Below are 15464 nucleotides of genomic sequence, written 5' to 3'. Positions count from 1 at the left end.
CTGACCTGTGCACTAGGGTGCTGGGCAGCCCCTGGCCCCCACCCATGAGATGCCAGTAGCTCCTCTGTTCCCGGCTGGGACAGCCACACCTGCCTCCAAACACTGCCACACGTCTGCTGGGGGCAGCGTTGCCGCCGGCTGAGAATGCCCACACCGGAATATTCCTGGTCTTGACTCCTGGCTCCCTGGGTCCCTGGATCTGTGTGTAAACCCCGCACAGACATGCACTTTCTGGAGAGAAGGTTACCAGAGGTTATGAGACCCGAAAAGGGGAGCGTGCCCCCGACTGACAATGGTGGTCGGTGTGTCAGCGGAATGCCGCCCGCGATGCGGCCCCCGCGGTCCTTGCAAGAAGAGGTCCATGGACGGTCTTTTCTTCCTTGTGCGTGGGCTTTTCCTCGGGGCTCGGCCGAGTTTCTGGACCCCAGAAGGTCTCTTGGATTCCCCCGCCCCCGCCATCCCTCATTCTGTGTAGAGAAGACTCTTCCACAAATTGCCACTTTATCTGAAGTGTTCCTATCGGGTCTCTAAGCCCCGTTGATGGAAGAGGGCTGTTACATATGCGATCGCGGGCGTTTATTTACATATCATTGGGGGGGCTGGTTTGGGTGACACAGCTGCACTTGGGAAAGGGCGTCTATTAAAAAGGCCGTCGCTCCGTACAAGCTGCAGCATCTAATTGGCTTCTCGGGGACTTTTTTTTATTATTATTATTTGCTCTGGGAACTGTGCATTTGAGCAAACGATATTAAATGCCTACTGTCTCTGTCTTTCAGGCATTACCAGCTGAAAGCCAGCACCGGGATGTCAGCGTCCCGTGACAACGGCTCGGGCACAGTCTGGCTGCCGACCGGGGTCTGTCGGGTAGTGATGGATAATAAGCTGGTTTCGGAGGCGGCACGCTACAAAGCTGCTCTCGCTGAACCTACAATTAGCTGAAATAGAGTTCCCCTCCCCTTTACGACGGCCACGAGGAGCCCTGCAAACTACGCGGAGACACAGCGCTGTTAGGAACGTCTATTTAAAGCATGTCAGATTTTGCGCATCTCTGGAGAGAAAGGAACAGCCCAGCACCGGGGATGACGGGGTGGGCACCTCATCCGAGCGTTACAGTGAGCTCCGCACCTTCCCCTGGATGGTGACTCTCAGAGTGGGGCTTCCCATCCCTGCAGCGGGGTCTCCTGGGCCCTCCCGGACCCCATGAAGCAGGACGCATGAGGGTGAGGCTGGCAGAGCTCGGTGGTTAAAATTACGATGCACACAGTGTTGCTCTTGGGCCCCAGCTTCCATGAAGTGGGATGAGGGTGCTCCCCAGCTCACAGGAGGGCTGTGCCATATTAACAGGCGAGCAGGGCCCAGGGGAGGTTTCAGTTCACGTGACGGGCCATGTGTTGCTGTGACTTTTATCATCGGTGGGCGGACACACCGCGCCCGACCCTGTGAGCTGGAGAGCACCTGCCGACACCCAAACTGGAGGGCAAGCCGGGGCTCCCGCGGGCACAACTGTACCCCTGGGGAACGCGAGGCCATGTCTGGGGACGCTTCTGCTGGTCCTGTCCTGGGGAGTGCTATGGGGGCAGGGACGCTGCTGCTCAGCCCCTGCCCTGCTGGGATGGCCCCTACAGACGGGGTGGGGGGGGGGGCAAGAACCTCAGAGGTAGGAGACAGCAGGTCGAGGGACAGAAAGAGAGGCTGTCTCAGAGTCAGGGAGCCAGAGAGATGCAAGGACCTGGGGCAGCTGATACCTTTCCTGTCCCCTCTCAGCGTCGCCCCCTTGGCTGCCTGACTCCTACAGGAACCCTGTGAGACCGACATCTGGACCACACATGAGGGCTGGACACGCCGGGGCACCCCGAGGTCCAGAATCATCCTTTGTCCACTGCCTTCCGTCCACCCAGCCATCCTCGCTGGTGCCAGCTGAGCTCCATCAGAGACGTGGACACTGGGGCCTGGGATCAGGTCAGGAAGACAGACAGCAATTGCACGGAGGCAGGGGCGGAGCGCCATCGGGTGGCTGGTGCTCCCAGAGAGGGGTGGTGGCCACTGGGACACCCTGACCCTTCACACGGTGGGTGCTGCGTGCCTGTCCACCTGGCTCTACAGAGCACCTGTTACCCTGACGTGCGGAACACAGGTGCAACTGGAGTCTCCGGACCTCCCCGGACTCATCCCACCCGGTGAGCGGTTCACCATGAGCAAGGGCTGAAGCAGCTGGAGGGCCAGCCAGGCCTGTGGGCTTCCACCACATGTCCCCGCCCTGGTGGTGACACAGGACGGGGCTCAGAGCCGTGGCCAGGCCCACAGAGCCTGCGCTGCAGTCCGCCCTGGGCAGCCGGCAGGGCCGCGCAGGGAGCCGAGGTTGAGTGGGACTGGAGGTTGGGGTTAAGAGGGTGGAGCGCACCTGCGAACGAAGCTGGTGGCCGTGCATGTTCCCTCCTGTTCGCCGTGCAGGCCTGAGCCCGGAGAAGCCTAGCTGGGCTCGTCCCCCGTCCCAGCCTCCCCGGCTCCCAACCCTCTGGGGCTGTTGGCGGAGCTCTAATTAGAGGGCTCCGCAGGTGACACGCACGTATGGCGGCTCCAACTCCGGGAGCAGTGGAAAGCCCCGGGGTGGTTTTCATCACGCTCCGGAGGCGCCGACCCGCTGCCGAGCTGCCTGTGGGGAGAGAATCTGACATGTGGGATGCCCTGACAAGCGGCAGGCGTGGGGCCTGGAAGGACAGGTGGGGGCGGGGAGGGCACAGAGGCTTCATGTGGGGCGGGGGGCGCGGCCTGCGTCAGAGGGCCAGGCTTTCCTGCCCCTGCCTCCGCCAGCTCTGGTCAGAAAGGGGTGCTCAGGTCGGAAACCCTAGAGAAACTTCCAGAACCGTGGACAGGTGCACACAGTCTGCAGAGTGGTTACAAAGTTCAAGGTTGAGCAGAGCTGAAATGAGTCTCCCAGACTGACAACAACCTTCCAGAGGTGATTGCACGAAGGACCCGTCAGCCCTGCGTGCCTCTGTGGTGGTGAACTGGGGGGTGGAAACCACCTTTGCTCTGATGTGGACTGAACTGTGGAAGCCCCCAGCTTCTGAGGAAAGCACTGAGATGTTACAGATGTGTCTGCCTCAGGTAGCCTGCACTGTCACAGACTGTTCCGGAGCCAACGGGAGGGCATCTAGGGAGTGGGGCAACACGGAGGGCACATCTCACGCTCTGAACCCTGTGATTTGGGGCCCAGGAGAGCTGAGTCCAGGGCCTCCTGGGATGGAGGCGGCCGGGACACCAGTGAGTCTGTCTGTGTTGGTCAGCGAGCACTTACCGAGCGCCTGCCCTGAGCTAGCCCCCGGGGTGGACGCTGGAGGCCGGACGGCTGATTAGGAATAGCCTGTTCCGTGAAAGCGCGCCCAGGCTAACATGGAGCCGAGCTGGAAATGGGGACCTGCCATTCACCTCTCCACCTGTCCACCCCTGGCAATGCCTCTGGGGACCCCGTGGGTAGACCCACAGACGGGACAGGGACAGCTGTCAAATCTTCGAGCCCCCACACAGCACCTGTGTGCCTGTTTTGGACTCGAATCCCTTCTAATAAAACTGTACCCATAAGCGGTGTGGCAAGGTGAGCCCGCCTCTGCTGTGGGAGGTGGGCCCCGGGGTGGCCTGCTCCGCTCTGTCCTGGCCTACGGAGATTCACCACTTCCCCAAGGAGAAATTCCCCTGTGGCTCATATTCTCGTGGCCTGCTCACCATCTGAGTAGAATGGCCTGAGGCCGAGGGCGGGTTACTACTGAGGCCCAGTAGGGTTACTGGGGGAGGTGCTGGGGAGCCCCACAGCTGATTCCGCCGGGGTCATTCAGACAGAAATAGATTAGGGGCCACGAACAGCCCTTGAAGGTGGCCCTCCCAGCACTCAGGGGACGAGACTCCACTGGTCGCCTTGAGTCCGATCCCAGCTAGACACATGCTTTGGGCACCTGCCCTGTGGGACCCTGTGCTGTGCCTGTCCGCTGGGGCCTCTGGTGGGTGGTGGGCCAGGATGCGGGCGCTACGGATCCAGAACCCCAGCCATCTTGCCATCTCTGTCTGCTGGGAGGCAGAGTGAGCTAAAAAAGGAGCAACATGTCGGTGAATTAATGCATGGGGAATTGAGTAGGAAAGATCAAACTCCAGCACAAGTAGACCCTTAACTAGTTAGCTCAGCAAGTGGCTATTCTTACCCCACACTTTAATTACACAGGACTTCGGCGTCTCCAACATGCAGGCCGCATGCCATGGGGCACAGCAGGATGAATGGGCCCAGAGCCTGAGCTCCTCCTGCAGACAAGCCGCGGAAGCAGGGAGGTGAGAGTTATGGGTCCCGCGTCAGGTGCCGGGCCGACATGCCCCGTCCCTCCCTGTCTTCACGACCACACCAGGACCTGGGCTCTGGGCACCTGGAAGCTGGTCACGGGACCCCGTGAGGTTAGTGCCCTTCCCATGGGTCACTCTATTTCCCATGCTGGCTGGAAGGAGTCTCAAGCCACCCTCCAGGGTTCCTGGGACCTGCAGGGGCACTCGGGACACCCCCCAACCCTGCCTTCCGGCAGTGTGGTTCAGGTCCTTCCTGAGAAGCACCAAGTACGGTTCGGTGAGCTCAAGCCCGTGGGGCTACAGAGGACTTTGCACATGGACGCTGCAGAGATCATGGTGTCTAACGGTAAAACGCATCGCCTCGTGGGTAAGAGAGGAAGGAGCGTCTGGGATCAGCACACGAGGAACGGAAGGAAAAGACAAGAGCACCACAGGAATGCACACACTCACAGTTATGGAAAGTGTGCAGAGATGTGCACCCATATAAGGAGATTAGATGAAGTTCTTAAATAAATAAGTTAATCATCTTAAAGCTTTTATAGAAGGAAGAAATTAGGACAACTCCTGACCCTAAGGTCTGTTTGCTGAAATAAGCAAAAAAAAAAAAAAAAAATTATTTCTGACAGTATTCGGACATTGTTGCATTCCCCACCCAGTGGCACGAGGTCCTCGCATGCATGAGACCTGTGGGGTTTTGGAACTAGGACGTGACAACACCGTGCATGGTGTTTTATTTTACTGCACCCAGTTCATCAAGGGTCAGACTTTACGTCTCGGGACATCCAGCTTTCTGAACCGTGCTTTGGCTTGTGCTGTTTCTGGGGGCATCTTGAGAGGCCTGGGTGGCCCAGAGAGCAGTGGCCAAGAGCAGGGGACAGGACAGGTCTGTGGCTGAGTCCTGGCTCCTTTCCATGGGGCTGACTCAGTTAATAATTAAAGAAACAATAATTATTTCAACAATAAAACATCTTAATTAGTATTAGTTAGTGTTAAACCCTGAAAATACTTATCACATACGATCTGGGGACAAAGTCCCGGAGCCTGCCGGTCCGCAGGGCTGCCGCGGGCCAGCAGATGCTGGTGCTCACCCTTCTCCTCCCAGCAACCTTGGGCACCGGTGAATGTCCGTGACCGTCCCCATTTGCAGGCACAATGACTCTCCAAGGAAAGGGACCCGCATCCACTACTCTCACCGTGACCTGGACGGCCGGGTGCGGCGCTGAGCCAGGTGGGTGGGCATGGCCGGGCTTCCTCCACCCTCTGCTAACCCTGCACACACAGACTTGGCTCGCTGGGACCATTAGCCTTGTTAAATCTGGCTCCGAAGCAAAGCGCTTTAATTATCCCCCCAGGGGAAATTGGTGCGCCCCTCCCCACCTCAACCCCTGCGGAGGGCAAGCGAAAAATAAAGTGGAATAAAATAAAATAGAACATCACCGGTCCATCAGCCTCGCAATGAAGACAGACTGCTGACACCAAGAGGGGCTCGGTGTGGGGAGTTATTAAGCGTGGAATGGGCTGGTTCAAATTAATTGGTTCAGCTGTGACCTCTGGTTCCCGGGAAAGGTGGGGAGTGTTGACTACACAGGACGGGAAAGCCAGCCAAGCGGACACAGTAATTGGTGGTGAACTCAGCTCCAGCTGGGTGGTCCGTGAGCAGAGCCCTTTCCTGCCTGCCCCAGAGCTGCTCTGTGATGTCTGTCTGCGGCTGCCAGTCTGAGGAAGGAACCTGGGAAGTCAGCCCAAAGGGGCTCCAGCCAAGGGGGGCTGCTGGGAACGAGGGTGGGAGCCACAGAGCGCTGTGGTAATCACTTGAGGACTGGTGGAAATAAATCATGGGGTGCTGTGGGAGCCATGGGGGGGCTGTGGGAGCCATCGGGGAGGCTCTGGGAGCCATGGGGGGGCTATAGGAGCCATGGGGGACTGTGGGAGCCATGGGGGGCTGTGGGAGCCATGGGGGCACTGTGTAAACAATGGGGTGCTGTGGGAACTAGAGGGGGCTGTGCGAGCCATGGGGACTGTGGGAGCCATGGGGGGGCTGTGGGAGTCAGGGGTCGGGGGCACTGGGAACCCAGAGCTGGAGAGACACAGCCCCACCTGGGTGCAGGGAGCACCTGGATTTGCACCTGGGTGGGGTCCACAGAACAAGCACCCCACTTCCCAGGGTGTCTCCCACATAAGCCCCAGGGTCTGCACAGCTGTGATGAAATGTGGGCTTGGTCACTTCGGGGTGGTGGCTCCTCTTACGTTAGGGCAGAAGAGAGAAGGTCTTCTTGCCCCCACAGCTGATCCCCAGTCCTGTCTGGGGGCGACACTTGGGCCTCCTCTGAGTCATGGAGACGGGGGCTCCACTGGCATCTGCCCGGTACCCACTGTCTACTCGGTGCCTCCCCCTCCAGATTCCCACCCTCGAGCCCAAGCTGGCTGGGTCCCGAGTCCCCACCTCTGTGAGGGGCCTCATAGCCCACCCTGGTGCTCTGCCAGCACGTGGGGCCCTGCACGCCTCTCTTCTCTTCTCCAGCATCTATCACGATGGATCCACGATTCTATGGATTCGCCCTCCAAAGCACGTGGGAATGTGGCACTTCCCACCCTGCCTCCTCCCATCTCCTGGGGGAGCTTCTGCTCGCCCCTCCAGGACATCTGGCTCTGGCAAATTGGACCCCGCCCTTGCTCTGTCCCCCAGGCCCTGCATGGTCTGTCTGTGGCTCCCCTTGACCTCACCTCTTCGGTCCTGCCCCTCTGTGGGGCCCCCACCTGCCCAGAGTCTCCACTGACCCTGCACACCCCCACTGCTCAGCTCACTCTCCCCTTCCACTGTAGGTCACCCTGGCCACTGGCTGAAGTAGCTGGGCTCCTCGTCCTCACAGCCTGCCGTTGTGCTCTTCAGGGCCCTGAAAGCCGCACGGTCACCTTGCTCTCCCCTGTAATCGACAGCCCGGGACTGACACGGCTTTCTCGAAGGTTCTCCTCCCTCCCCTCCTCCACAGGTCGGCAGGGCCAGAGCTGGTTCTGGAGCAGGCCAGCCTAAGTCACTGCAGAGGGTCTGTGTCCAGAGCGGGATGTGGCCCAGACTAGCAGAGCAGGTCTGGCTGTCATCTGCCCCCTGCTGAGTTGGGCGTGGCCGCCTGACCACTGTAAACCAGAGACCGCACCACATCGGGCCTTGGGGGGGAGGGTGCCTGTGTCTGTCCCCTAGCAAAGCTGGATGCGGACGCCACAGGTGGACTGCGGCCACGTGCCTTTCTCTCAGCCCTGGGCCAACGGCCCAGAGGGGTCCTGGGACCTCTTGGGGGTCGGGGCTGGCCCCCAGGGCTCGGGCTTTCACCAGGGGTGTCAGGGCCAACACCTGGGTTGACAAGAGTGCTCCTTTCCTTGCAGGTCCCCTCGGCAGCCCATTTGCATGGCTCAAAGGGTGGAAGTGGCTGTGGGGTCAAGCCCTCCTGAATGCTGACCTGAGCTTTCTTCCCTCTGCCCTGTGGGCCCCTGGAGCTTGGGGACACACCTACTCCTCCTGGGTCCACCCCACACTTACAATCTCTGGCCGCTGTACGCTTTGGAGCTTTCCAGAATTCTTTCTGCTCGGAACATGTGCTCTCACTTGCCTGTGCGTTACCAGCCTTCATTCCTCTCCCCTGGAAACCCTTCCTGAGCCCAAACCTCGATTTCCTTCGAATACCTGGGCACCTGGCCCCCGTATCTTCCACATTTATTACTGCCGCTGAGAAATTGGGGGACGACCTGATTTCTGTTCCTTCGGAGTGTACTGTTTCCCTGCCAGAATGCTGAAAGATGACATATTCAGTCTTGAGATAAAATACACAGAAACATAACTGCCAGGCCTGAAGCCGTGTCTCTGATTTTGTTTGGGAAAGGGTGACCTTTGACCTTTCTGCTCTGCTCTTACTCCATCCAGGAAAGCGGCGAGGTCGTTTGTTTAATTAGGCTCCACGCCCAGCGCAGAGCCCGACACGGGGCTGGAGCCCACAACCGTGAGATCAAGCCCTGAGCCGAGATGGCGCGTCGGACGCCTACTGACCGAGCCCCCCGGGGGCCCCTTCAGTGAGGTTTTCAACAATTGCTCCTGTTCCAAGTTACCCAGCTTCTTCCTCAGAAACGTATCCAGGCTTTTGCAGTTTGATTTCTATTCTCCGTCTTCCCCAGCAAAAGCTCTTCTCACATCAGACTCCCACAATTGGGATTTCTCTTTAAATTTTGGGAAGCACCTCGAGGCCGTCAGGGACGCGACCCCCGCCGCATCACACCTGTCCGTCCCGCACCCGCGTGGGTGGTGGAGCTGGCGGCGGGTCTGGGGCTCCCGCGAGCTCTCCTCCCCGCGGCTCACTGACTTCTTGTGGTTGCCATGCCCTGATTTTGAGGGTGATGTGGCGTTTTGCGTCCAACCCAGGATGCCAGTTTTCTAGTAGGCTCTGCTTTGAGTGCCAATTCTTTCCCCAAATTCTTCTGACATCTTCAGGAGGACGCTGCGTACTCACTGAAATCACGATCACGGAGTCGGTGCACAGAGCTGTGTGAGACACACGCCTGCGGGGTCAGGACAAAGCAGGCGTCCCTAGCATCAGCGCCTCGGTGCTGCCGGGGCTCCGTCCTTCACCCCAGCCTCCCCGCCCCCAAGAGAGCCGCTACCCCAGTTTCTGTGATCATTTTCCTTCGTCCCTTCTTGAGTTCAGCATCGATGCGTGCGTCCTCAACGGCACGGTGCTTACTCTTGCTGCTTCGGGGTTCCCGTCAGTGCAAGCACGCACAGCCTTCTCTGGAGACGTGCTTTTTCCTCCACGTCATGGCTTGGGGATTACCCCTGAGCCCTGCGTGGCCGTGGCCCCCGCTGAGAGCATCCCTGATGCGAATATACCATGCTGTGCTTATCCACTTTATTCTGATGGAAATGCGGGGGGTTTTCGGGGTTGGGGCTATGAGAAACAATGCTGCAGGGGGCATTCTGATGCAGGGGTCCATGCTCTGAGCTCAGCGACCTGGGCATGGAATTGCCAAACGGTACGCTAGGTACGGGCGTGTTCGGATTTCTCAGGAAGCCTGGGCCATTTTTCAAAAGGCTTGCCTTCCAAAACGGTGGGAGATTCGTGGCTTCTCTTCCTTGCCCTCATCGGATGTTGTCTGTCTTGATTTTTGCCACTCTAGTAGACGTGTAGCGGTATCTTGTGATTTAAATTTGTGTTTTCCTGATGACAAGGGCATGTTTTCATATTTCTGAGACATTTGGGGTTTGTGTGTGTGCCTGTGATGGCTCCTAGCGTCTTCTGCCTGATCTTTCTGTTTGAGAGGAGTTCCTTACATGTGTAGAACCGTGACTTTGTTGGATTAACTGTGATACAAATCTCAGTTCCTCGTTTGTGGCTTATTATTTTATTTTTGATGATTTGATTGAATAAATTAGAGTTCTTTAATTTTATGCAAGCAAATTAATAAATCTTTTCCTTTGGGTTTGTATGTTTTGTGCTTATTTTAAAATTCTTCTTCTTAACATTCACTAATGGCGTGATAGCTTTGTATTTCCTGTCTTAAATCCATGTAGAATTATTTCTGCACGTGGTATGAGATAGGGATTCAATCTCATTTGTTTTCTGCCTGGACACCCAATTTCCTGTCATGATTTCTTGGAAAGCTCAGTTTTTGCCCTCTGATCTTCAATAAAAATGGTGATAGGCAGTGATGTCTATGCATTTGTGGGTCTGTTTCTGGCCTCATTCTGTCCTCCACGTGCAACTATCTAGTCCTACACCAAAACCATGTGTCCTAGCCTAGCATACAAAAGCCTTGTTGACCAAAAGGACAAGTCCATCTATGTTTTCAGCTTTCAGATGCATTGAAGATACTTGGCCCCTAGCATTTTCATGTATTTTAGAATTAGTATATCATGCTTCACACCCAAACATTATTAGGATTTGTATTATGGCATTGAATCATTAAATCAGTTTTGGGTAATTGGTATTTTCCATATTCAAGCTTCCAATCCATGAAAATGGAATACTACTTATTTAGATTTTCTTTAAAGACTCTCAGTAAGCTTATTCGATTTTCTCCGAAGTATAGACATTTTTCCAGAAGTTCCACATCAAAAAGTTCTCGCATGTCTTGTTGTATTGCTGGTACATGGGAATACAATGAATTTTGATACCCGATTTGTGTCTAGCAGTGCTGTTACGAGAGGATACTAATTCTAATGACATCTCTATAGACCCTTTTGTACTCCCCTGTGTACCAATATGGTTTACTTTCTCCTGCTCATCCTCTCACCTCTTACTTCCTCTCTTGCCTACTGCATGAGTCCCAACCTCCAGCGTAATCTTGAATAGAACAGTGATACCATAAGGTATTAATGTCTTTCTCTTGACCTCAAAGGGAATGCTCTCTCCACTTAACCATTGAATATGTTTCTGCAGTTTGCTATGAATGACAAATAAATGTTATTTAATGACAAATAAATGTTGAATTGCCTGAAGTTCCATTAAGTATTCTTACCAGTTGCTGGCTCCAGTGACTTCTGCTTCCGGTTTCTGCATTCACCCAACTCAGTGAGTCAGTTTTGGGGTGGTGGTTTGTCCTGTGACATCAGTTTTCTGATGAATCTGGGAAGAGTCACTGATTTTCTGTTGGTTCAGGGTTTTTTTTTTTTTCTTTTTTTGTGGTGCAAATGGGAACAACAGCTTCCAAGCTCTTATATTTCAGAGAAGAAACTGGCAGTCTTGCCTTCATTTTTGAAAGATATTTTCACTGGGTATAAAATTTTATTTTGATCTTTCTTGTCAGCAGTTCAAAAATGTTGCTTCACTCCTCCGTTGTTTGCATTATTTCCAAAGTCTGCTGCCATCCTTACCTTTGCTCCCCTGTACGTGATGTGTCCTTTTTCTCTGACTACTTTTAAGACTTTTTCTTAATGGCTGGTTTTGAGCCACTTGATTATACTGTACCTTTGTGTTGTTGTTGGTTTTTTCTTTCATGCATCTTGTTAAAATTCAGTGAGTCTCCAGGACTTGTGGGTTTTACAGCTTTCAACAAATTTGTAAAATCTCTAGGCATTAATTTTACAAATGCTCACCTGTCTCTTCTTCTTCAGGGACTCTGGTTACATGTGTATCAGGCTGCTCGATATTACCCCACAGCTCACTGAGGCTTTGTGAACTTTTTCAGTCTTAAAAAAAACCCCGTGTTTCATTCTACATCATTTCTTTTGCTTTGTCGTCCAGTTCACTAATCTTTGCTTCTGCAGTGTCTTATCTCCTGTTCAACCCATACGGTGTGTTTTTCATCTCAAACAGTTCTCACCTCTCGAAGTGTGACTTGGATCTTTTTTGCACCTTTCATTTCTTTGTTGACATGCTCAGTACTTTCTCTAGCTTTTAGACTATATTGGATACATTCATAGTAGCTGTTTCAACATCCTTATCAGCTTTTTTTAAAAAGGCTTTTTTTATTTATTTGAGAGAGAGAGAGAGAGTGGGCACAAGCTGGGAGGAGGGGAAGAGGGAGAGGGAGAAGCAGGCTTCCCGCTGAGCAGGGAGTCTGATGCGGGACTCGATCCCAGGACCCTGGGATCATGACCTGAGCTGAAGGCAGACGCTTCACTGACTGAGTCACCCAGATGCCCCCTTATCAGCTTTTTCTAACATTTGTATGAGTTTTGGGTCAGCCAACTGATGGATTTTCTCCTCATTATTGGCCATACTTTTCTGCCTCACGATTTTTGGTCACATTTGCTACTGTGTGAGGTTTACCTTGCTGGGTGCTGGACGCATTCGTGTTCCTATGGACGTTCTTCAGTTTATTCTGGAACTCGGTTTTGAGGAATCAGGTTCAGGTCTTCCTTCGAAGACTTTGTTAAGGATCAGCAGTGCAACATTTCATCTAGTGCTGATCTGCCCTCCTGAGATGAGATCAGCCCTGAGTGCTCTACCCAGCTGGTAGGAATCATGAGGTTTTCCGTCTGGCTGGTGGCAACAGTTACTCCTAGTCCTGGTGCATTTGCTGCTGCGGCCCCTGACCCTGTCTGGAGGTTCTTTCCCAGGCTTGGACAGTTTCCTCTCATGCACACAATGACCACTGAGTGTGCAAAGGGGACCACTCTGTACATCGCCAGGGCTCACCCTGCATATAGCTCTCTCCTCTCCTCCTCACAACACTCCAAGCTGTGAACACCAGCTACCTGGTCTTCCTCTCAGCTCCTCAACCCAGAGAGTCTTCTGGCTTCTCCTGGGTCCCTTCCCTGTGCCGTGGCCTGAGAACCAATCCCAGGCAGTAAGCTGGAAAAGTCAGGGGGCTTGCTTTGTTTCTCCCCATCTCTCAGAGGTCCCTGTGCCTATCTGATGTCCAATCTCTTAGAAACCATATGCCATATATGTCGTCCACTTTTGAAGTTATTTTTCAAACAAGGCAGTCCATGTACGTCTATCCTGCACCTGCAGCTCTGTCCCCTCTTCATTCTGGTTATTGCTTATTTGTGCCCTTGCTCTGTACGGTCAGTTTCACCAAAGATTTGCTATTTTTACTGGTATTTTCCAAAGGAAAATTTCTACTTTGTTGACCCCCTCTTATCTGCCTCTTTCCTATTTCATCAATTTATGTCCTTATCTTTATTATTGATTTCATTATTCTATTGTTCCATGTTGGGTTTATTTTGCTCGTTTCCCCCTTAACTTCTAATGATAGATGCTTTATATATGTATCATCTCATGGTGAAAATGGGTTCCAGAGAGGGTTTGAATTTCCTACTGTCAGGATCCAGGGATCCGATCAGTCCTTACATTAAGTTATTGTCTTGAGGTTTTTAAGACCACAGAGGCAGTATGAATTCAGGCCATAAACATGCTTAAGGGCTGCTTGTGGTTCAAATGATTTCCTTTTTATGCCAAAGTCTAAGTCAGCTGACTTTGCAACATGCCAGGGAGAGGGCTGGGGTTTGTATCGGGCTCACTTTGACACTGAGTGGATGGTAGGGCAGCCCCTGCCAGGATCTTTCTGTTGGGTGGACCTGAGCCTTGCTTCCTGACCCACAAGACCTTGAGGTCTGAAGCACAAGGTCACACAGGTTGGCAAATACCATCGGGCAGGGGCCTGTGCCCTCTGCTCACTTTTCCATGTTCCTGACCATATTTTGTGTCTGAGCTGAGGGTTCCTATGTGCCCTCCCAAACACAGATGCTCTCAAGAAGGCTTTCCTTTCTTTTTTTGGTATTTATTTTAAAATATTTAAAACAGCTACCAAGTTTGCCATTTTACCAAAAATCAAGGTTACTAAATTTCTTTTCCATGAGCATTTTCATGTTGTCATTTTTTATCTTCTTAACTCAGCCTCAAATGGTAAGAACCTGCTTTTTCTGCTACATCTAAAATCTACTTTCTTTGATATCTGCATTTAACAAGCAAAGTTGCTCAGTCTTACAGAGTAAGGCAAGGCTGCTGTCGCCTCATAGTACCTGAGAGCTCGTCATGCCCCATCTCCCCTCTTGCTTCACTGCCAGGCTTCCCGGGAGCGCCTCCCGTACTGCGCTGTGACTTCATTGACCGTTCGCCATGAATTCACCGTAATCTTGCTTCTTCCTGCAGAGCTCCGTGAAGCTCCTCGGTCAGACCCCAGGAGACTTCTTGCTGAACTGCTGAATCCAAGAGACTTTCAGTTTCCACCTCTGCTTTTGGCAGCACTGGCTCTTTCGAGTGTGCCTGCTCTCTCTCTCTCTCTCTCCCTGCGCCATGGCTCTCTCCCTTCTCCTGGTTCCCCTCCTACCTCTCCGGTGGCTCCCCCTCAGACTCGTCCTCTGATGGGCTTCCCTGTGGGTCCCTCCCCGCTGGCCCTTTGGAGCCGCCATTCCCCGGGGTCCTGCCAGCTGTCTCCAGGGCCACAGCCACACTGGACCTCTGTCTTGTATGACTCATGTGCAGCCAAATCCCCAAGGCTCCCTGGAGTCAGCAGAGTGAGCCTGTCCAATAGTGAGCTTCACATGCCTGCTCTCACGGTCCAAACTGCCCGTCCGGTTACGCTCCCCTTCTCAACAGCTGGCCCTCTGTCACTGAGCAGAGCATTCCAGGAGCCCCTGGGTGCTTCTTCACCCTCCAGCCTCATGTGCCTCCGTGGCCATCACATGCCGCCGATTCAGCACCCACTTCTGGCCGCCCCTCCTCGGATATGCTCAGCATCAAGCCAGCAGCCTTCTGTTGGCCTGACCGCACGGATCCACTTTCCACAGGCAGCTCTGCACGTGGCAGCCACAGGACCACAGTCCCAGAGACCTCCGGGCGCCTGGGGTACAGGCTGTCTCTGCCCCAACTCATCCACTCTGGGCGGTTCTCAGACATGTGTGCCTTGGCAACCTGCTGTCTTCGGTCTTGGCTTTTTCCTTTGTTTCCCACATTCTGTCCTTGTTTACAGACTCTGGCCACCATCTTGGGCTGCCCTGAATTCAGCTGTGACAATTGCCTATATCCTTGTCCTTCCTGAGAGTGGGGCGGGGTCCTTTCCTCCAGCAGGAAGTAAAGGTCCATAAGAGGTTCTTAATAAATATTTGTGGCTTGCATGAGTCAATGACCCAGAGCTCCCTGGAGCTGTTCTTCCCTTACCTTCCTCCCTCACCTCCCCGGGCCTCCTCCCAGCTCATGTCCCGCTTGGCATCTGTCGGAAGAACACCAGCAGCATTGTTTATGAAGGTCCTGCTGAGAGTCAGACTCACCCCAGAGCCCGCACGTGCAGCGATTTATTTAATGATTTCTAACACCCTGAGAGGAAGGCACTCCACTCTTGTAACCGAGAGGCCAAACGACCTGCTCCGGGTCCCATGGCGGTAAGGCTGAGTGTGCGGCATGCCGCGTCCTCCCCTACACTCTGCACCTGCGGCTGCCCTGGGGCCGGGCAGAGGCAGGATGAACACCTGGACAGCCACTGGCCATGGTGAGAGCATTTGGATTCCTGTCCGCCTCTCTGGCTGGGCAGGGAGTTTCACCCGGTCCTCCGTGCAGGCCAGGATCCCAGCACCGTGATGACACAAAGGGGGGTCCCAAAAATTCCTTCATTAAACAAACAAACGAATGGAATGTTTTACGAGGTTTCAGGACTGGGTCTGAGAGACCAAGGAGAGAGAAAGCCGCAGGTGCATGGCACGGACCGTGACT

Source organism: Ursus maritimus, unplaced genomic scaffold, assembly GCF_017311325.1.
Source record: "Ursus maritimus isolate PB19 unplaced genomic scaffold, ASM1731132v1 scaffold_9, whole genome shotgun sequence".
NCBI classification, from domain to species: domain Eukaryota; kingdom Metazoa; phylum Chordata; class Mammalia; order Carnivora; family Ursidae; genus Ursus; species Ursus maritimus.
The sequence above is the reverse complement of the archived record's forward strand: the minus strand, read 5'-3'. Positions refer to the sequence as shown.